General features: G+C 39.6%; 1 protein-coding gene across 6 annotated transcripts in view; it reads right to left on the reverse strand.

Annotated features, from left to right (window-relative positions):
- The window catches only part of SCAF11 (SR-related CTD associated factor 11), a 75,194-nt gene extending 51,291 nt beyond the window's left edge, over window positions 1–23,903 (reverse strand). For 5 of the 6 annotated variants that reach the window (XM_082634720.1, XM_082634718.1, XM_082634719.1 and 2 more), the window contains exons 1-2: window positions 23,682–23,903; window positions 600–653 (exon numbers count right to left, since the gene is read on the reverse strand). The gene's annotated coding sequence lies outside the window, so the exon portion shown is untranslated. The remainder of the gene's footprint in view (window positions 1–599; window positions 654–23,681) is intronic. The other variant, XM_082634716.1, reaches the window with a different exon arrangement.
- Window positions 23,904–24,383: the final 480 nt, after the last annotated feature.

Below are 24,383 nucleotides of genomic sequence, written 5' to 3' on the forward strand. Positions count from 1 at the left end.
ATCAAATTACATAATCTCATAATCCATTTAAAGTGTTCAGACTAGCACAAAGTACTCAACAACTAGCACACATGCACAAACACGTGAATACCTCCCCACCCCAAACGGATTTTACGTATATCACAGGATTAAAACTGATAAACCTGTATGACTCTCAGATTTTCATTATTAACAAGAGAACAAATTTTAAAAACTCCTGTAACTCAAAGAATATCCACATATAGAAAGAATATGAGTAAAATGTTTACAAAATTTAAATTGTCAAATAGTTCTTCAAACGGAACTTACACAAAGATAAATAAGTTCTTTATTCTACATTGATAATATTTATCAAGATTCCTGTTTATCTGGAAATAAAAATGTTGAAGCAAGACACAACATCTAGGACTCACAAAGTAAATAGCCCTAGAATTTTTGTATCCTATTTTCTGCTTTATACAGATATAGGAAATACAACACTAAATGCCGTAACATATGGCAACTCCAGCAAAAAAGAAGAGGTCATGTTTAAGTGAAGCTCCAACCACAATTATCTAGGTGGTACCTAAGAGTGTCATTTAGTTTTTAATAAGTATACAAATATTTACAAGGCTTCTTACCCTTAAGATTCTTCAGGTCGAGCAGTCAGGTAATTGGTTTTCCATCAAACTTTTCTGGAGAGGGAATTATGAAAATTAGTCCTATTTCATTTCATTTTCACCTAGCTGCTCCCTTATTTAACTTGGGTACAGAAAAAAGGAGACTAGGAAAGTATAAAGAAGTACTTATTACAGAGGGCCCCAGATGTGAGTATAATTTATCTAGAACATAAAACATTTCGACAGAGTGACTATATGCCTGCAGATAAGAAGACACACATATGTACTGGAAGCAAACAATAATGAAAACATTTTGTTCAGGGAGGGAGAAGCACAAGAAAACACATTTCAGCATATAGGAGAAAACTGACTGAAAACAGAGAAATGGAGAATTAGAAGAAAATCTACCCCAACAAATACACTTAGGCTTACCACCTAAGAAAGCAATTTAGAAAAAGATATACAAAAAGATATTTAAAGAGCCCAGAAATTCAACTACTAGTATTTAAATTACTTCCTGAACTCCAGATTTTAGTATCCTTAGCCAGTAATCACTTTTCTCTTTTTTTCCTCTTCTTTTTCAACCGGTCCCACACCGGACTCCCCACATTTCTACAGCCTGCCTCTTTCCCTCCTTCTCTTTTTCTCTCTTTTTCTCTCTCTCCCTCCCTCCCTCTCTATTTATTTATTAAATATTTAGTCAGTGCTCCATATTTTCTAGGTACCACTAGGCCTTAAGCACTGACACACCTGATAAAAACAAAAATCAATAACAAGAGTATAGCAGATGCTGTAATGGTGGTAAGCACAGGATATTAGAGAAGCACACAATGAGCACCAATGTATCCTTGCAACATATGCCTTTGTAAAAAAAGGCTTCCCAATGAAGACCAAATAGATTTAAAATGTATTTTTCTACCCCCACCCAACTATTCTGTACCATTATAGCATTTCCATCTTTAAAGGACTCAAAAATGGAACTGTCAATTTAAACATGATAGTGAGGATTTTAATTTTTAAAACAAATGAAGGATATATGCAAACAGGTAAGGTGATTCTCTGACTATTTTACACTTCCTCTATGGGAGTGACCATTAGGCAAACATGAAACACACATTGTACCTGATCCCACACAATAAAGTTTTATCCCCAGAAAAAGCTTTTCAGACTAATGTTTAGACATATAGATAGAGAAAAGTATCTTTTCTCTTTCTTCAAATTTTATAACGTAGTACATTTTCATACAATGATCTGAATATGTTAATATCTAACTGAATGTAATGAATTAAAGAAAGTAATTTACAGGTCTTTAATAAAGTGTTTGCCCTTCAACACACCAATTTCTCTCTATTCATGATCACAAGTTACATATTTTTTCAACATCAAATTTTTTTAGTTAAAAATAAAATTCCTGGGCTTCCTTGGTGGCGCAGTGGTTGAGAGTCAGCCTGCCGATGCAGGGGACACGGGTTCGTGCCCTGGTCCGGGAAGATCCCACATGCCGCGGAGTGGCTGGGCCCGTGAGCCATGGCCGCTGAGCCTGCGCATCCGGAGCCTGTGCTCCGCAACGGGAGAGGCCATAGCAGTGAGAGGCCCGCGTGCCGGAAAAATAAATAAATAAATAAATAAAATAAAATAAAATAAAATTCCTGGGCTTCCCTGGTGGCGCAGTGGTTGAGAATCTGCCTGCTAATGCAGGGGACACGGGTTTGAGCCCTGGTCTGGGAGGATCCCACATGCCACGGAGCAACTAGGCCCATGAGCCACAACTACTGAGCCTGCGTGTCTGGAACCTGTGCTCCGCAACGAGAGGCCGTGATAGTGAGAGGCCCACGCACCGCGATGAAGAGTGGCCCCCGCTTGCCACAACTAGAGAAAGCCCTCGCACAGAAACGAAGACCCAACACAGCAAAAATAAATAAATTAATTAATAAACTCCTACCTCCAACATCTTCTTAAATAAATAAAAAATAAAAAAATAAAACTCTTAATCAGAAAATAATTCAATGGAGAACCAACAAATTAGGATATCTCTTTACAAAAACAGCAACAAAATTTTCATTCCTGCCAATACTTTCAATTTCACCCCAACTTTATAAATACCAACCAACAGTGAAACTGAAGTGGATATAAAACTCAATCAATTTTTGTTTTATTGGATTCATTTACACACTGCTATGGTCTTAATGTTTATATCCCCGCAAAATTCATGGTGAAATCCTTATCCCTAAAGGTGATGGTATTATTGGTAAGGGAGGCCTTTGGGATATACTTAAGAGGGTGGAACCCTCATGAAAGGGATTAGTGCCTTATAAAAGAGGCTCCAAAAAGATCCCTAATCCCTTCCACCATGTGAGGATTCAAGGGAAAGTCTGAGACCTGGAAGAGGGCCCTCACCCAACCAAGCTAGCACCCTGATCCTGAACTTTTAGCCTCTAGAAATAATTTCATTCTTTTTTTTTTTAATTTATTCATTTTTGGCTGTGTTGGGTCTTCGTTGTTGTGTGCAGACTTTCTCTAGTTGCAGTGAGCAGGGGCTACTCTTTGTTGCAGTGCACATGCTTCTCACTGTAGTGGCTTCTCTTGTTGCGGAGCACGGGCTCTAGGCACGCAGGCTCAGTAGTTGTGGCTCGCAGGCTCTAGAGTGCAGGCTCAGTAGTTGTGGCACACAGGCTTAGTTGCTCCGTGGCATGTGGGATCTTCCCAGAACAGGGCTCGAACACGTGTCCCCTGCATTGGGAGGTGGATTCTTAACCACCGCGCCACCAGGGAAGTCCCAATTTCGTTCTTTACAAGCCATGCAGTTTTGGTATTTTGTTATAGCAACCCAAACAGACTAAGACACATGCTCTGCTTTCAGTTACTATTGCATATCAGGTCCTGGAAATACTTTCTATCTAGTTCAGTTTTTGACAGGGTTATCAGTGATTTGGTTGCTTGTCAGCAGTTGATCAACAGTAACAATTTCGAGGAATCTTTTCATACTCAACTCCTTCATTCTGGACCTATATCCAATAAAAGGCTTGTTTTCTCAGCACCATTCACTGATGAACAGATAACCCTATGTCTTGTAGTTTACCAGGTAAACTGAAAATAAAGAACCTGAAGTCACCCACATTTATAGGTCTTATAATAAAACCAGCTTCACATATCAATCCAGGAAGTAAAGACATGCCTTCAGAACGTCTCTAACATTCTTACAGTGTCTGCAACAGGAAGTGAGTGCCGAAAGACTCCACTAATAAGAAGGATGTGACCTCATACTATGCTCTATGATGAGCAATAACCTAATTATTGAAACGAATCATTTTTTAAAAAGGTTAAAATGAATAAAAACTAAAACATTTCCAAGGTGAAAGGCAAGCCAGAAATCCTCAGGCAGAGAACATAGATTAAACTGAAAATAGGAAAACAGTTTTTCAAATGTAATATAATTTTGGTAAGAGTTCATGAAAACTATGCTATTACTCTAAAAGAAAAATTAATGTTCCCATTTCCTTCTACACTTAATGTAGCATCATCTCCTTGACAAAACTTGCACTGTTATACATGGCAGGATCATATATATGTTGAAAAAATAAGGTATCATTGACAAACCATATTTAACTACAAAATAAGGAGATCCAAGTTGCCATGACATTCTAAAACAGATAATAAGTGAGACTGGGAAGCTTCCATTCTGTGTAAAATGGAATAAGCACATTCTACCTTGTTAATCTCACTGAATGAAACTATAAAACCTAGACAGAATAAATGGAGCAGCTAACTGAAAATTAAAAGGTAAGCAATAACAGGTAGATTGGGGAAGAGCTCAAAATCTGATATATTATCAAACTGGTAGTGTGTTTATAATTTCTTCCCCATCCAATTTTCCCTCCAGCCTCGGCTTCATGAAGCCTGAAACCTATAAAGTGACCACTAGTGAGAGAGCGAGAAAGCGAGAGAGAGAGAGAGCGAGAGCGCGCAGGCTAGCACTCTAAGAAAAGCCATCTAGCTCTGCCCAACGAGTAGGAAAGGGGCCTCCCAATACTCAAGAGTGAAGGAAATCTTTTTTTTTCTTTCTGTTCTTCATTCCCCATGCCCCAGTTCCCAAGCAATCCTGTGGTGGCGATGGCTGCAACAGTGACAGCAGCTGGGTCAGGAGAAGCCTAAAACTCTAAGGGAAAGGTACCATACTCGCTGACTGAAGAAACTCTGGGCTAATCTCATTGATTTTTCTCCTGTCTTCCTATTATTTGGCTCCAGATGCAACTGTGGAAAGTATACAGCACAGTGGAGTAAACAAAGACTGAGCTTTCTAGCCAGAAGACAGAAAAGTGTGTGGGGGGTGGGGGTGGGGGTGTGTTCCAGGGATCTAGAAAATACCATGGATATAACAGAGAGGAAAGAGCTTGAGACAGTAACCTGTTAAGTTGTTCAAAACGTCCAAAATTACTTGGCATACAGAGAACCAGGAAAATCTCAAAGACTCATGGGAAAAGACAACCCACAGAACCCAACACCATGAAGACACAGATATTACAGCATTGGGTGAATTGTCTGACAAAGATTTAAAGCAGGTAATAAAAATGTTCCAACAAGCAAAATCAAATACTCTTGAAACAAATGGAAAGCTAGAAAATCACAGCAAAGAAATAAAGTGCCGCCAAATGGAAATTTTAGAACTGAAAAACGCAATAACTGAAATAGAAAGTATACTGCACAGACTCAATAGCAGAATGGAAAGTCAGTGAACTTGGAAGACAGAGCAACGGAAATTACCCAATCTAAACGACAGAGAGAAAAACATAGGAAAAAAAAATCATTAGTGCCTCAGAAAACTGTGGAACAATGCCAAAACCCTAACATTCTTGTCAAGAGCTCAAGAAGGGGAGGAAAGGAGAGTAATAATAAGAAATAGGGCTTCCCTGGTGGCGCAGTGGTTGAGAGTCTGCCTGCCGATGCAGGGGACATGGGTTCGAGCCCCGGTCCGGGAGGATCCCACATGCCGCAGAGCGGCTGGGCCCGTGAGCCATGGCCGCTGAGCCTGCGCGTCCAGAGCCTGTGCTCCCCAATGGGAGAGGCCACAACAGTGACAGGCCCACACACCGCAAAAAAAAAAAAAAAAAGAAAAGAAATAATGGCTGGAAACTCCCCAAATTTGTTGAAAGACATAAACCTCTACATTCAAGGAGCTCATAAACCTCACACAGGATAGTTCCAATTTAATTCATTCCTGGACACATTCACAGACAAACTGCCGAAAATTACAAAGGAAAAAAATCTTACAAGTAGATTGAAATAAGAATACATTACTATGTGGGGAAGATAGGTTAATGATTTGAATAACTACTGATTTCTCATCAGAAATGACACAGGCCAGAAGGAAGTGAAACAACATTCTTAGTTTAAAATGGAAAAGAACTTTAAAAACCTAAAATCTTCAAGCTAGTGAAATTATCCTTAAAGAATAAATGTGAAATCAATGAAACTGAAAACAAAAACAGAAAAAAAAAATCAATAAAACCAAAAGCTCATCCTTTGAAAAGATCAATAAAACTGAAACCTCTAGCAAGACTAATTAAGTAGAATAGCACTGAATAGCCCGGTACTATTTAAAGAACCTGAATTTGTAGTTAAAAGTCTTCCAAAAAAGAAACCTCTAGCCCCAGACAATTTCCCTGGTGAATTTTACTAAACATTTCAATAACACAATCTCTTCCAGAGTTTGGAAGATAAATACTTCCCAATTCATTTTATGAATCCAGCATTACCATGATACCAAAACCAGACAAAAACAGTACAAGAAAAGAACAAACTGATATACTAGATTTCATCAAAATAAACAATCTATGATACGTTCACCCATACAGTGTAATACTACTCAGCCAGGAAAAGAAATGAACTGGTGTTTTACTCAACAACTTACATGAATCTTAAAGGCAATATACTGAGTGAAAGAAGCCAGTCTCAAAAGATTACCTACTACTGATACATAACTGCATTTATAGGACATTCTCAAAAAGTCAAAACTGTAGTAATGAAGAACCATTATCAGTGGCTGCCTGGGTCAGGGGAAGGTTAGACTACAAAGATAGCACAAGGGAGTTTTCTGGGAACCATTCTGAATCCTGACTCTGGTGGTAGTAATAAAAATCTAGGGCTTCCCTGGTGGCGCAGTGGTTGAGAATCTGCCTGCTAATGCAGGGGACACGGGTTCGAGCCCTGGTCTGGGAAGATCCCACATGCTGCGGGGCAACTAGGCCCGTGAGCCACAACTACTGAGCCTGCGCGTCTGGAGCCTGTGCTCTGCAACAAGAGAGGCCGCGATAGTGAGAGGCCCGCGTACCGCAATGAAGAGTGGCCCCCGCTTGCCACAACTAGAGAAAGCCCTCATACAGAAATTAAGACCCAACACAGACATAAATAAATAAATAAATAAATAAAAAAGCCAAGCATTTGTAGCCCTTTAAAAAAAAAAAAATCTATATATGTATTAAAGTTCACAGAACTACATACTCCAAAAAGGTCAATTTTACTATACGTTAATAAATGTTAAAATGTTTTTAAAAATAAAGACTAACATGAGAGAGCAATCACGGGCTAGAATATAAATCAACTTTCTCAACAAAGGTACTTTTTCACTGACGACTTCACTCATACTCTCAGTCTTTATCACCAACACAGAGACCACCCAAAATACATCACCACATTTGAGCTTGAGAGGAGGTATCTGAGGGTTCCTGTATTTCTGTAGCACTGAAAGGTCTCACAGACAACACATACCTATTGCTTGGGGAGACACAGAGATTAAAAGCAACAGACACAACTTCACAACCCCACTAAATTCTAAGACAGAACTATAAAAAGAGATCCGTTCTAAGACCCTACTGATGGTATAGATCTAGCAGGTTTTTCATTGTATGGGGGAAGACAGGCACTATAGATGGCTCCCAGTTGGGTTACTCTTATGTGATAGTTGTCCACTCTATAAGAAGATTATTCCTACAATACAGTACTTTAATTAAAAAAGAAAAATGAGTGTCTTCTACATGCTTGGATAGTTTAACCATAAAGAGTTTGATAAAGATACCATAATAGGGGGCTTCCCTGGTGGTGCAGTGGTTGAGAGTCCGCCTGCCAATGCAGGGCACACGGGTTCGAGCCCTGGTCTGGGAAGATCCCACATGCCACGGAGCAGCTGGCTCCGTGAGCCACAATTACTGAGCCTGCGCGTCTGGAGCCTGTGCTCCGCAACGAGAGGCCGCGATAGTGAGAGACCCGCACACCGCGATGAGGAGTGGCCCCCACTTGCCACAATTAGAGAAAGCCCTCGCACAGAAACGAAGACCCAACACAACCCTAAATAAATAAATAAATTTAAAAAAAAAAGATACCATAATAATATGACAGGCTTCCACTATTTCTCCAAATGAGAAACAATTATAGAACAGCAGCATGTTATATGTACTCTAATAATTTCAATATATATTTATGCAATTCTTCTCTAATAAATCCCACCCCTGCCTAAGGTATGGAGGGAATAGAAGAAGGAAGTGATTATGTAATCTTCATTTGTCCTTGAGATTCTCACCTCCATTTTCTCAACCCCATTTACTAAAGCACTAATTTAAATGATAAAGGCAAACCTAAAGCTCTTACATTTTTGTTTCTTTCCATCACCCATTCCTCAACATTTATTACAGGTCTGCTGAAGGCAAGAGTTACAAGTCTGGAAAAGTAGAGTTTACATTTAGAAGATTAAACCTTATGCCTACTAGAGACAAAAAAGCAAAAAGAACAATGAGGTGTTAAAAGACTCACCTCACAACAAACCTCCCCAGAGGACTACAGGAGCCCTTAGGATCAAGAGCAATGTACCCTCATATGTGGGCAGAATAACCAAGAGGAAAGGGGATCCTGGAAGGAAACAAGGAAGTAGAGAAAGAACTGGAGTCTTTTTATACTTTTCTTCTAACCCCAAACAGGAAAATTATAGACCATTTCTTTAATTTAACCTTTAATCTACCTTAGACAGATTCCTGAATTTAAATGGTAATCCCCGTCTACCTACCTCCCAAAAAAGGAGATGGGAAAATTATGTAAGGCACAGGAAACATTCGCAAATAAACAAATCCTAAGAATTAAAGGAGAGAAAAAACACAATAAAATACCGTACACAAATGCTTGTTACAGAGGAATGGAAATGAATTTCATCTATAGCAGTGGGGGGGAAAGGACAAGGTTCAAAACACTGCTTCTGAAATATTGCTCTGTTCTGTTTAAACAAGATTTTAAAAACTTACATTATAGAATTTCAACTCTAGAAATCAGTCTCTTTTTTGCACAGATGTTAAATGTCATTCTTTGACTGGATCCTCAAGAAATGTCACTTCCTTTGTACTAAGCCCTTCCAAATTGGTACAAGTTGCTACAGTGAAACTAATACGGGGGGAGGGGGGAGCAACTGTTTTGTATAGTACACAGCACATCCACTCTCTCTTTACTCTAGCTATGCCTATTATCAGAATTTCTTAAACTCAACCTAGGTAGCTATCTCAGATATAAACACAATTTTATTATGTTATGTAAGTATATGAAGAATGTGTTCTCAAATGAATTTTTCACACATAATTTAAAGAGGCATTTCACAATCCTACTCCTATGATACACTACTATTCTAACCTAGAAATGTTATTACATACCATGAAAACTTACTTTTAAAAAAAGCAAAAAAAAAAAAAAAAAACCCAACACTTTTTCATGCTAGCATCAGGCATGGGCAGATACTGGGATTCTCTCTGAAATTTAACATTATTATTGGGGTTTCAAATGCCCCAAGAACTGGACTTTTGGCTGTGATTTTCACACTGTTTCTAGCTATTACTTTCTCTTCTTTTTTTAACACCTTTATTGGAGTATTAATTGCTTTACAATGTGTGTTAGTTTCTGCTGTATAACAAAGCAAATCAGCTATATGTATATATATATGTCCCCATATCCCCTCCCTCTTGCGTCTCCGTCCCATCCTCCCTACCCCTCCCCTCTAGGTGGTCACAAAGCACCCAGCTGATCTCCCTGTGCTATGCAGCTGCTTCCCACTAGCTATCTATTTTACATTTGGTAGTGTATATAGGTCCATGCCACTCTCACTTTGTCCCAGCTTACCCTTCCCCTCCCTGTGTCCTCAAGTCCATTCTCTACGTGTGCGTCTTTATTCCTGTACTGCCCCTAGGTTCATCAGAACCACTTTTTTTTTTTAGATTCCATATGTATGTGTTAGCATACAGTATTTGTTTTTCTCTTTCTGACTTACTTCACTCTGTATGACAGACTCTAGGTCCAGCCACCTCACTACAAATATTTCAATTTTGTTTCATTTTATGGCTAATATTCAATTTATATATGTGCCACATGTTCTTTATCCATTCACCTGTCAATGGACACTTAGGTTGCTTCCATGTCCTAGCTATTGTAAATATTGGTACATGACTCTTTTTGAATTATGGTTTACTCAGGGTATATGCCCAGTAGTGGGATTGCTGGGTCATATGCTAGTTCTTTTAGTTTTTTAAGGAACCTCCATACTGTTCTCCACAGTGTCTGCATCAATTTACATTCCCACCAACAGTGCAAGAGGATTCCCTTTCTCCACACCTTCTCCAGCATTTATTGTTTGTAGATTTTTTGATGATTGGCATTCTGACCCGTGTCAGGTGATACCTCATTGTAGTTTTGATTTGCATTTCTCTAACGATTAGTGATGTTGAGCATCCTTTCATGTGTTTGTTGGCAATCTGTATACCTTCTTTGGAGAAATGTCTATTTAGGTCTTCTGCCCATTTTTGGATTGGGTTGTTTGTTTTTTTGATATTGAGCTGCATGAGCTGCTTCGTATATTTTGGAGATTAATCTTTTGTCAGTTGCTTCATTTGCAAATATCTTCTCCCATTCTGAGGGCTGTCTTTTCATAGTTCATGGTTTCCTATGCTGTGCAAAAGTTTTTAAGTTTCATTAGGTCCCACTTGCTTATTTTTGTTTTTATTTCCCTTACTCAAGGAGGTGGGTCAAAAAGGATCTTGCTGTGATTTATGTCATGGAGTGTTCTGCCTATGTTTTCCTCTAAGAGTTTTACAGTGTCTGGCCTTACATTTAGGTTTTTAATCCATTTTGAGTTTATTTTTGTGTATGGTGTTAGGGAGTGTTCTAATTTCATTCTTTTACATGTAGCTGTCCAGTTTTCCCAGCACCACTTATTGAAGAGACTGTCTTTTCTCCATTGTATATTCTTGCCTCCTTTATCAAAGATAAGGTGACCATATGTACATGGATATATCACTGGACTTTCTATCCTGTTCCACTGATCTATATTTCTATTTTTGTGCCAGTACCATACTGTCTTGATTACTGTAGCTTTGTAGTATAGTCTGAAGTCAGGGAGCCTGATTCCTCCAGCTGTTTTCCTTTCTTAAGACTGCATTGGCTATTCAGGATCTTTAGTGTTTCCATACAAATTGTGAAATGTTTTATTCTATTTCTGTGAAAAATGCCATTGGTAATTTGATAGGGATTGCACTGAATCTGTAGATTGCTTTAGGTAGTAGTCATTTTCACAATGTTGATTCTTCCAATCCCAGAACATGGTATATCTCTCCATCTGTTTGTATCACCTTTAATTTCTTTCATCAGTATCTTAGTTTTCTGCATTATAGGTCTTTTGTCTCCTTAGGTAGGTTTATTCCTAGGTATGTGATACTTTTTGTTCCAACGGTAAATAGGAGTGTTTCCTTAATTTTTCTTTCAGATTTTTCATCGTTAGTGTATAGGAATGCAAGAGATTTCTATGCATTAATTTTGTATATTGCTAATTTACCAAATTCATTGATTAGCTCTAGTAGTTTTCTGGTAGCATCTTTAGGATTCTCTATGTATAGCATCATATCATCTGCAAACAGTTGACAAGTTTTACTTCTTCTTTTCCAATATGGATTCCTTTTATTTCTTTTTCTCTGATTGCTGTGGCTAAAACTTCCAAAACTATGTTGAATAATAGCAGTAACAGTGAGCAACATTGTCTTGTTCCTGATCTTAGAGGAAATGGTTTCAGTTTTTCACCATTGAGAAAGATGTTGGCTGTGGGTTTGTCATATATAGCCTTTATTATGTTGAGGTAGGTTCCCTCTATGCCTACTTTTTGGAGGGTTTTTTTCATAAAAGGGTGTTGAATTTTGTCAAAAACTTTTTCTGCATCTACTGAGATTATCATATGGTTTTTATCCTTCAATTTGTAAAAAAGGTATATCACACTGAATGATTTGCATATACTGAAGAATCCTTGCATTCCTGGGCTAAACCCCACTTGATCATGGTGTATGATCCTTTTAATGTACTGTTGGATTCTGTTTGTTAGTATTTTATTGAGGATTTTTGCCTCTATGTTCATTAGTGACATTGGCCTGTAGGGTTTTTTTTGTGACATCTTTGTCTGGTTTTGGTATCAAGGTGATGGTGGCCTTGTAGAATGAGTTTGGGAGTGTTCCTCCCTCTGCTGTATTTTGAAAGAGTTTGAGAAGGAAAAGTGTTAGCTCTTCTCTAAATTTTTGATAGAATTCACCTGTGAAGCCATCTGGTCCTGGTCTAGCCATTACTTTCTGATATATCATAAGTTATCTCATTTAACTGTTAGAGTATTTTTTGAAGAAGCTATCTCCATTTTACATACAGTGAAATTAAGTAGCTTGTCCAAGGTCGCAAAGCCAGTGGTAAGTAGTAGGACTGGAACTCACTAGCCTTTTGCCAGAAAATAAAACAAATATTAATCCAAGTCACTAAATATTAAAAATATTCAAACAATGAGAAGCAGTAACACCCTTAATGACTCAAATGACTACAAAATTGTTAAGCTGTTATCTGCCTTTTTCACTATATAACCCAGGATCCAGTACCATGCCTTCAAATGAGGGCCCAATAAACAGCTTTGAATGAATGATTTATTAATATGTATAATAACCTTAGATAATATTTACTCAACACATTTGTCAGGCATGATTTTAAACTAAATATACAAATAAGTTATGCTCCATGGGGGAAAAAGTAACACTTTAGAAATGAATAGGAAGACAGAAGTTCTCAGCAGGTAAATAGTAACTATATTAAAAAAAAGGGGGGGGGGATTTCAGAAGTGAAAAATACAATGTCTGAAATAATATCTCAATAACAGGATGGAAATGCAAAGGAATGAGTCAGTGAATGTGAAGATACAATAGAAGTGATCTAATTTGAAGAACACAGATATAAAAGACTGAAAGAAAATGAAGAGTCTCAGGGTCCTATGGACAACATCCAAAGTTCTAATCATGTCCAGAAAAAGGAGAAAGAGATTGGAACAGGAAAAAATATTTGAAGAAATAATGTCCAAAAAACCTCCCTAACTTGGTGAAAGGCACAAATTTAAAAAACTGACAGAGTTTTGTGTACATCAAATAAGACTAACTCAAAAGAAAAATGAAACGAAAATGGAAAAGATATTTCAGTGAAAAAAACTAAGAAAATTTATCACCGGCAGGGCTACTTTAAAAGAGAGGCTAAAGGAAGTGCTTCAGGCTTAAGAGAAATGACACGAGAGAAAACTGAAATTTCATTTACAAAGAACAACAACAAAATAGTAACTATTTAGGAACATTTAAGAAACTACTTTTTCCTCCTCTAAAGTCCTTTTAAAAAGTATATGATCATTGAAAACAAAAATTGCATAATTGTCTAATAGGATTTTCATTGCATGTATACGTGTAATACATATAACAACATAAGATAAATGTCACTGGGGAATTACAGGGCTTCTACATTTACTTCACCCGGTAAATATGAATTCTAAGTAAATCCTCTGGCATATATATTATGATCCCTAGAGCAGTATTGTGCAACAGAAATATAATGTGAGCTGCATATGTAATTTAAAATTTTCTAGTAGCCATATTTCAAAAGTTAAAACAGATAAAATCAATTTAGTAAATTTTACTAACCCTATTATGTCCAAATATTAATACTGCAACATATAATCAATAAAAACGTATTAAATGAGACATTTTATATTATTTTTGTGGTAGTAATTCTTTTAAATCTAGTGTGTATTTTATATTTACTGCACACTTCAATTCAAACTAGGCACATTTCAAGTTGTCATGAGAAGATCTCAAGCAACCACTAAAAAATAATGCAAAGAGATGCAGCCCAAAAAAAGGGCCAAAGATAAATTTAAAGTAGAATACTAAAATATATTCACCTAGTCCAAAAAAGGCAGTGAATGGGGAACAAAGGAACACATCATATCAGTAATTACATTAAATGTAAATAATCTAAATATACCAATTAAGAGATTGTCAGCTTGGATTGTTAAAAAGACTGACTTACTTGGATCCACCTTTTAGAGTAACAAACATAAAAACAAAAATAAACAAATGGGACCCAATTAAACTTAAAAGCTTTTGCACAGCAAAGGAAACCATAAACAAAACAAAAAGACAACACACAGAATGGGAGAAAATATTTTCAAAAGATGCAACCAGCAAGGGATTAATCTACAAAATATAGAAACAGCTCTTGCAACTCAATATCAAGAAAACAACCCAATCTGGGCTTCCCTGGTGGCGCAGTGGTTGAGAGTCCACCTGCCGATGCAGGGGACGTGGGTTCGTACCCCGGTAAGGGAAGATCCCACATGCCGTGAAGCGGCTGGGCCCGTGAGCCATGGCCGCTGGGCCTGCGCGTCCGGAGCCTGTGCTCCGCAACGGGAGAGGCCATAACAGTGAGAGGCCCAATTAGCTAAAAAAAAAAAGAAAACAACCCAATCAAAAAATGGGCAGAAGATCTAAACAGACATTTCTCCAAAGACATACAGATGGCCAACTGGCACATGAAAAGATGCTCAACATCGCTAGGCATTAGAAAAATGCAAATTAAAACTACAATGACCTCACACTGGTCAGAATGCCCATCATCAAAAAGTCTACAAACAGGAGAGGATGTGGAGAAAAGGGAACCCTCCTACACTGTTGGTAGGAATGTAAATTGGTATAGCCACTATGGAGAACAGTATAAGATTCCTTAAGAAACTAAAAAGAGAGCTGCCATATAATCCAGCAATCACACCCCTGGGCATATATCCAGAGAAAACCGTAATTCAAAAAGATACATAGACCCCAATGTTCACTGCAGCACTATTTACAATAGCCAAAACATAGAAGCACCTAATGTCCATTGACAGAGGAATGGATAAAGAAGATGTGGTACATGTATACAATGGAATATTACTCAGCCATTAAAAAAGAATGAAATAATGCCATTTGCAGCAACATGGATGGACCTAGAGATTATCATACTAAGTGAAGTAAGTCAGACAGAGAAACACATGTATGATATCACTTATATGTGGAATCTTAAAAAATGATACAAATGAACTCATTTACAAAGCAGAAACAGACTCACAGACTCAGAAAACAAACTTATGGTTACCAAAGGGGAAAGGTTGGGGGTGGGGAAAGGATAAATTAGGAAGTTGGGGTTAACATATACATACTACTGTATATAAAACAGATAATCAACAAAGGCCTACTGTATAGCACAAGGAACTCTACTCAATACTCTCTAAATAACCTATATGGGAAAAGACTCTGAAAAAGAATAGATATATGTATATGTTAAAAAAATAAAATAAAATAAAGCCCTAGGATGAGAATGAAAAAAAAGGCAGTAAATGGGGAACAAAGGAGCATACCATATCAATAATTACATTAAATGCAAATAATCTAAATATATCAATTAAGAGATAGATTGGATTGTTAAAAAAACTGACATGTTGTCTGCAAGAAATTCACTTTATTTTCTTTTTCCAGGAAAGTAAATTTTATTGAGCTCCATGGCTGCCTTTAGGAACAGCCAGGAGGGAATCGTGATATCATGGCGGCGGGCGGGGTGGGGGGGGGACGACGACACTCACTTTAAACATAAGGACATAGTAAATAAAAGTACGGAAATAAAAGCATGGGAAAAATTACATCATGCAAGCAATAATCACAGAAAGTTGGAATGGCTGTATTAATATGAAACATACTATAAACTTCTTTTAAGGGCTTGATTGAATTTGTTTCTACTTCATGTTCTGTTTCAGTTTTATCTAATTCTGTAGCAGTTTTGAAACAATAAAGATATTTTGTTTCATGCATCTTCCTCATATTACTCATGTTTATGTCCAAGTAACTGGACATGTACAACAGTTCCTAAAGAAATATGGCCTAAATCATTAAATCTGTCCTATCTGTAGCCTTTTTTCCCCCCTAATAAATTAATTCATTTATTTATTTTTGGCTGCATTGGGTCTTTGTTGCTGCATGCGGGCTTTCTCTAGTTGTGGTGAGCGGGGGCTACTCTTCGTTGCAGCGTGCGGGCTTCTCACTGCGGTGGCTTCTCTTGCGGAGCACAGGCTCTAGGCGTGCGGGCTTCAGTAGTTGTGGCTCGAGGGCTCTAGAGCACAGGCTCAGGAGTCATGGTGCATGGGCTTAGGTGCTCCGCTGCATGTGGGATCTTCCCAGACCAGGGCTCAAATCTGTGTCCCCTGCATTGGCAGGCAGATTCTTAACCACTGCACCACCAGGGAAGCCCCTGAAGAAGCCTTTTCTATGATAAGATTTTCAGGTGAATGATAGCTTACAAAATTTTAAGTTATTAATATTTTATTCCCAGTTAGAACAGTAGTTTAAAGAAACAATTTTCTTGACAGGCCATCCAGGCATACAAAATATTTATGTTAACAAATCATGTATCATTTGTAAGCTGTTTCACTGATCCCAGAGAATATTCAAAGCAATGTTGCTGTGGCTGCTCTTTTTGCTGTTTATATTTGTTTTTGTTTACTTTAAGCTGCTGAACTACTACTATGGTTAGGGTATTGGGCCTGGCATTGGACTACAAAGACAGATTAAGATACTATGTCCTTTCAAAAAGTGGAAGTGCAAAAATAGGATACAAAAGATGTACAACAAAATAGCATATGCTAAGTGCCAAATGTGAGGTACAGGTCACTTTACAGGACTAATTTAGTCAGAAAGAATTCATTTAGGACACTAATAGAAGATAAGGGCAAAGACATAATTATGGGCCAGAATGTAAAGGGACTTAAAGTTTAAGTCCAAGGTAGGACTTAAATTGTGTTTTGTAAAAAGTAGAGAATCACTAAGGAAAAGTCCACCTCTCTCTCAGAGAACTTATCTATTTTGAGAGTAGTTTCTAAGATGTTTAAACTGGGAGTTTTGAAAATAAGCCAGCAGCAGAAAGGGGGGAAAGCGAGGAAGCTATGGAAAACTAGTTAGGAAAAAATACAAACAACACTGGGGAGCAATAAAGAAGGCCTGATTAGGACTAAGCTCCCCAACAGCAAAGGCCATGTTTCATCCCCAGACCTAACAGACACATAGCTATCAACAAACCTGGAGCACAGAACTAAAGGTAGAGAGAATGCCTACTTTATATCAGGAAATGAACTGAATACTCTGGCACACCTTTGCACATTTAACCCTCAAAACACATACCACAGTACATTCTAAAAATTAAAACACCACCGAGATTCAATACTAGAACACTGCTAAAAAGGCTTGAAAATCACTCACTAAATAGAGCTAACTTAAGGCGATGAAAGATAGAGATGGAGTTAGCTGCTATTACCACTGGACTCAGGTAAATGTTACTTAAAATTAAAATAGGTGAGGAAACTGGGACATTGATTAAGTCACCTAGGAAAGGTGAAAATCAGTACTATATGGGACAATCAGCATTCAAAGCCAGGTCTGATTGACTCCAAAACCTATATACAAAAGAACTCAACTAATTTTTACCTTACTACTAAAATTACATTAAGAAGACTCTCTCAAAAGTACAACTAGGGCTTCCCTGGTGGCGCAGTGGTTGAGAGTCCGCCTGCCGATGCAGGGGACACGGGTTCGTGCCCCGGTCCGGGAAGATCCCACATGCCACGGAGCAGCTGGGCCCGTGAGCCATGGCCGCAAAAAAAAAAAAAAAAAAAAAAAAAAAAAGTATATCTGAGAACTCTAAGGTAAAAGGAAAAATAAGGAGGAAGATCAGTCTTATCACTAAGAGATGTGAGAATCTCAAGGGGGGTTAAATTAAAAGTTGAGAACATATCTGGTCATTAATTTTCACTATAACTTTTGGTATAATAATCTTTTGTAAAAACAAGTAACTATAATCCTTAAAAGAACATGTCTGTATGCTGCTATTCTTCCTGGATGTGTTGGAACCCAACTCTGTGACCAAGGTGTCCTCATGAGGGATGGTGAAAGAACCCAGAGTGAGGTACTAGAACTCAAGCAGAATGGCAAGATGCTCTGCATGAGGTATAAGAGAAGCCTGGAATGAGGAATGCATCCTGGCACAAGGTGTCAGAGCCAAAGTAGAGTGAAAATGTTATGCAAGACGGGGGAGAAAGCAGCAGTGGCAATGGGAAACTGTTTACATACCAGGGATTGATCATGTAAGTAAATACACTAAGGATGATAATGTGAGCTAGGCTATTCCTTTTAAGAGAAAAGAGTTACAAATTTTGAGAAGGAGAAAACTAAAGCAAACACTGTGTATTGAAATTGGAGAAACTGGTACCAAATCATGGTTTTTTACATATAGATGGAGACATAAAAACAGCTCTCAAATCTTGGTTTCTAAATTCCTTTCTCCACTAAAAGAAACCACTCCTTGGAGAAATGGTTGATTCCAGGGCTGTGGCAAGGAAAGTTTAAGGTGAGCCTGGAACATTTTCTTGTGTCAAAAAGTAAGGAAGTGCTCAAAGCAAGTCAAAAGAACACAGAAACTAGCTTGAAGGGGCTTTTGGTCCCTGGCCAAAGCTGGGACAATTTGAGAATGAACAAATAGCAAGTTTGATAAGGAATGGGCTTAATATAGTCTCAAAATACTTCCCCACAAAGTACTTATTAATTACTAAGACAGGAAAAAAACTTGCCAGTGAAGAAGCTTGGGAGACTTCGCCTTAATTAAGTGATCAAAGTGCACATCATCAGTAAGGGAACAAACAGAAACTGTTATTATGCCATCTGATAGGATGCCATGAGAAAACAGTATCATCACTGTGATACTCCTACCAAAAAATGCACAATCTGAATCCAATCATGAAGAAGTATCAGGCAAATCCAAATCGAGAGAAATTTTACAACAAAACTGACCTGTAATCTTTCCAAGTGTCAAGGTCATGAAAATCAATAAAAGGCTAAGGAATTGTTCTAGGTTGAATGACATTACAATTAAATGAATATAACACAAAATTCTGAACTGGATCATTTTGTTATAGAGGAAATTACTGTGAAAACTGGCAAAACTTGGATGAGGTTTGAGAGTTATATGGTAGTAATACAACAAGGTTAATTTCCTAATTTTAATATTGTTTATGTAACAGAAAGAAAGTCCTTGTCTTTGTTTGGGGTGATAAGACTGCATCTGCAACTTACTCTCAAATAGCTTTGGGGGAAAAGTTCTTTGCATTGCACTTGGAACTTTTCTGAAAGTTTTAGATTGTTTATAAAAAAAAAAGGAAAAGAAGATTATTTATAAATATTCATTTACAGCATCTAAAACTAGAATATAAGCAAAACAGTACTCCTTTCAAATGAGGAATATGTGTTTCCATCTCTAATAAGAAAAGACTCTGCTTTATTATTCATGGGATTCTTTTGATCTATATCTGCACTGTCCAACACAGTACCACTATTCTGTTCCCTGACTGCACTGGCTACATTTCAAGTGTTCAACAGCCACTATCTACTACAGTTACTATCAGCTACTATACTGGGCAGCAGAGATACAGAACACTTCCATCATCACAGCAAGTTCTACTACTAGACAACACTGATGCAGAGTTTGGGAGGTCAACTGACGTAACGACTAACTAAAGGCCAAAGAGTCAGATGGACTTGGGTATAAATTCTTAGCAAGTGCTCTGACACTTAGCAAGTCATCTGACTTCTTAACTTCTCCAGAGCCTCAGACTCCTTTCTGTAAAATGGATTAAATACAACCAATACTGCAAGGGGGCTGAAAAGATCAAATGAAAATTCATCCAAAATGTCTAGAACAGAGTGTTTGGCACACAGTAAATATCTGATAAACGTTAGGTCTCTTCTGTAATGTGAGTAGATAATTTCTTCATCTTTGATCCCAGTACTCTTAGATCTAGTCACGCAATTACTGGAGCATCGGTTTAAAAATAAGCTTACTATCCTGCTTGTTCAAAAACCCAATGAGCTCCATGTTGTTAAACGTAAACAAAAATCTTTTTTTTTTTGGCCGCGCCACGCAGCTTGTGGGACTTTAGCTCCCGGACCAGGGATCGAACCCGGGCCCTCAGCAGTGAGAGCATAGAGGGCTAACCACTGGACCGGCAGGGGATTTCCCCAAAGAAAAATCTTTCAGCTCTCACCTTATTCAACTCTCATCATCACTTGACTACTGACTACTCTCCCCTTGAAATACTCTCTTCCTTTGGTTTCTGTAACACCACACTCACCTCCTCTCTGACCTTCACAGCATTCTCTGGGAGCTCACATTCCTCCAACAAACTTTTTTTTTTTTTTTAATGTTAGAGGCCACTGTGATTCCATTTTAGCATCTCTTTTTTCCAAGTTATATTAGCAGTTTATGCAAAAGAATGAGACTTGCACAGTCTCAAGTTTCAAACCACAATTACTATTTTTAATGTTTTCTAGCTGAAAGCATGTTAATTCATTATGTATTTGTTAAGTATCTACTGTGCGTCAGACATTGTTCAGTGTTTGGGGACAAAACAGTGACCCAAACTGACAAACCCCATTCTCATAGAACTTGCATTTGAGTAAAGAAAAAAATATAATAAACTTAAATTAGTAAATTCTACAGTATCTTGGAAAGTGTTAAGTGCTATGGAGAAAAATCTGGCTTAAAAAGGGCTAAGAAATGTGGGAGGAGGGCCTGTGTTTTATGGAGTAGTCAAAGAACACCTCAGTAGTAGAGTAGAAGTGTGGCTACAGAAAGAGTGAAGTAATGAAGTCAGAGAGGATGAAGAGACTCAAAAGGCTCAGAGCCTGGGAGACCATAATAAGGATTATGGATTTTACTACTACTGAGAAGGGAAGCCATTTGAGAAGAGAAGTGACATGATCTGATATATTTTATCAGGATCACTCTGGCTGTTGAGTGTTAAAGATTCTAGGTGAAGAAAGATCATGGTGAAACCTTTTAGGACATTATTTTGTGAGATATGACAATGCTGTTTTTACATTTTATATTGAACTTTTATGTGCTTAAGTACTAGGAATTACAAAGCCACGGCTTTAAATAAGAAAAGCGAGGACCACAACAATGCAAAGATGAGTCTTGGGAACAGCAATAAAATGACAAAGGGTATTTTAACTCTAGGCTCTAGTCAGTGCTACTAAAAGTTAGCACTCGGGTGCAAGATAAGATACAAAGCTATTAACTTACTCTTCAGGACAGAGGATACAATTAAGATTATTTCACTGGGGCTTCCCTGGTGGCGCAGTGGTTAAGAATCCGCCTGCCAATGCAGGGGATGTGGGCTTGAGCCCTGGTCTGGGAAGATCCCACATGCCGCGGAGCAACCAAGCCCGTGGGCCACAACTACTGCGCCTGCGCTCTAGAGCCCGCAAGCCACAACTACTGAGCCCGCGTGCCACAACTACTGAAGCCCGCGCGCCTAGAGCCTGTGCCCCGCAACAAGAGAAGCCACCGCATTGAGAAGCCCACACAACCGCAATTAAGAGTAGCTCCTGCTCACCACAACTAGAGAAAGCCTGTGAGCAGCAATGAAAAGCCAACGCAGCCAAAAATAAAATAAATTAATTTTTTAAAAAAAGATTATTTCACTGGGCAAGGTAAGATCCAATTTACATCACTAAAAGACAAGGGTAAGTGATGGCAGAGCTTACTAAAAGGAAGTTACAATGAAAATTATTCTAGGGCTGACTCTTTATTACTTTTCTGCCTGCCACTCTCCTTACTAAGGTTTTACAACTATTTCTCACTGATGAAACTAAAAAAAAGTTCAGTATTAGGTAGATGAGTAGGATAATTCTGCACTCTCTTATTACTAAAAGATGCTACTGATGAATCAACATCATGTAACAGCACTGATTCATCCTATCTCTGATTAACAGCACAGCTTTTAAAGAAAATTGCTCAAAGTACTGGTTAGTGCCCAAAGAATTATGGGGAAGCTGAATGATCTCTGAAAAGTTTCCATCTTAACCCAAGGACCCCATTACCACTGCCTAAAGGCATACAAAAAAATTTCCCTTAAAAATTTCTCCATGACATATGTTTCAGGCAGCATATTTAGGAACAATTTTCCATTTTCTTCCACAGTTCTTTTCCCCCTTAACATAGTGAAGAGTGTCTTTACAGCATGCATACACTTAGAGTAAGCAGACATCCAAATCTTACCCAGCCAAACACTTAAGATGTACTCAAATTCTTAGGCAAAAAGGTCACTATCTGAATGTAAAATGGAATGATTATTACTATACTTGCAAGCACCAAAAAATAATACAGCGAAAAAATGCAGTTACAATAAGAATTGCTAATTAAAAAAAAAACCTTCATAATGTATAAACAAAATACAAAGTAAATTCAGATTATCTTTGATAGGATAGTATAAGACAAAAGAAATCCAAAGACAGTTTCATCTCTTCTGCCCAGTAAATTAAACAACAAAAACAAAAGTCCCACAAACTTTTTACTGAAGCTCTTAGCCAAGAGCAAAAAAAGTGAAATGATTAAGCCAACTGCCAAAGAAACAGGAAAGAGAAAGCAACAGTCTGGAAAAAGACTTGATTACATATCAAAATTTTAATACCAATAAAACACAAAAACCACCAGTTATTTAAGAATGTACTTCAATACCTTGCTACTGAGATAAGTGGTCATATGTATGAATTAGCTTCTCTTTTAAAATAAAAGAAATGCATCTATTAAACATGCTCTTTCCAATATTCAGTGAATTTCCCAAATTGGGAAAATTTTAGAACAGTATCTACTAGCCAAAGCATTACATTAAAAACTTTTTGGTCAGTTTTGCCTAAAAATCTTAGTTCACTAGTAGTATGACAAAAATGTTAAAATGCAATCCAAAATGAATGAAAAACGCTCACCTCGTAGACACTTTATGTAATGCTGTACAGAAATACTTTGAGGATATTTTAAAATTCCGCATTCGAGTCTGAATGTTTTAATCAACTACTCTAAATCAGGCGCTTACTTTTGAACAATTTTCCAAAATGGGGAGCAAGACGGCCAGCCATCTCTAAGATTTGACTTCAACGGTTCAAAATTCCTAGTATCTGAGGAGGGGCGACTGGTGCAACTAAGTTTAGATCTCCCGGCCCTTTTGTTGTCAGTCCAGGAAATTGGTTTAAAAATCGGCGGTGGGAGAAGAGTTTGAAATTCAGGGCATGGGGTAAACGCGGATGCTCAGAAGCGCCGGCACTTCCCTAGTCGCGCACTCCGAGAGGTCACGGCGCAGTAAAGTTTGGTTTCACAAGCGGGCTTGGACGCTATTGACAAAAGCAAAGTCTCCCAAGTCAAGCGGGCGCGGGAGTCAGGGAGCGCCCGGAAGCCCAGAAGGACACGTTTCCCCGGAGGGAGGGGGTGGACGTGTGGCGACCCCTGTAGCTGAGCCTCTAGCCTCAACCCACTCCTCCAGGACCCCCGGGCGGGTACGGGCTGCGCCGGCGGAGGCGGCGGGAGGCGGGTAGGCCACAAGGAGGAAATGGGACGGGGTACCGACAGCGAGGCGGCGGCGGCCGAAACGGGGCCGCCCTCGTGGGATGGCGAGAGGGAAGGGGGGGCCCTCCCCGCCGCAGCTTTCCCCGCTTCGAGAAGCGGCTTCAACTTTCCTCCGTGCGCACAACGCCGCCTGGGCCGCGCGGATTCCGAAACTTTGTCCCCCCTCCCTTCGCCCCGGGCCCGCTCACCGGCTCTGCGCCGGCCCGTAACCCCCACCCCGCCCCGACAGCTGCCCGCGCCCGTTCACCCCCGGGGTCGGCCCGTGTTTACCTTAGACTAAGGTCGAGGCGCTGGATCCGGCGGCGGCGGCCCCACTGCAGGTCCCTAGGTCCCCGTCACGCCGCCGCCAAGTTCCCCAACATGGACTCCTTCGTCCGCTTTGAGGTGTTCCGGGGGCCGCTGGGGCGCCGGCTCTGCTGCCTGGGGCGGGTGGCGGCGGCGGAGCAGGGAGCGGACCCGAGCTGCGCGGCTCCGCGCGGCTTGCGCCACCGCTGCTCCCCCTCCCCCCGCCTCGTCTGGCCTCCTCCCTCCCCGCTCCGCGCGTCCTCTTCCCCCTCACCCCCCGCTCCGCTCCTATCCACTCTGCCGCGCCACCACAGGTCGGCGCGCTACGGCGGCGGCGGCGGCGGCGGCGGCGGCGGCGGCGGCGGCGGCGAGACCCTCCGCGCTTTCCCTACTAGCTCGCTCTGGCCCTGCATGCACGGCCGCAGCGCTCAACCGGACCGCAAGGGGGCGCTGGCAAACCACCGTTTGCGACAGAGGAACGTGACGGGCGGAGTCACGTCACGCGGCCTGCGAGCGAGAGGGAGGACGGTAGCGAGTGGCCCGGGCTTCTGGGAAACATCCTCAGAGCCTCAGCTCTCCTCCCAAATCTCGGGTCGTGCGCATGCGCCGTGCGTGGCACGCTGGAGTCCGCCCTGCTTTGGCGGCTGTACGGGCTAAACTGCTGAAGACAATGAAGAAGGGTCTTGG

Source organism: Mesoplodon mirus, assembly GCF_964341445.2.
Source record: "Mesoplodon mirus genome assembly, chromosome: 11".
Lineage (NCBI taxonomy): Eukaryota > Metazoa > Chordata > Mammalia > Artiodactyla > Ziphiidae > Mesoplodon > Mesoplodon mirus.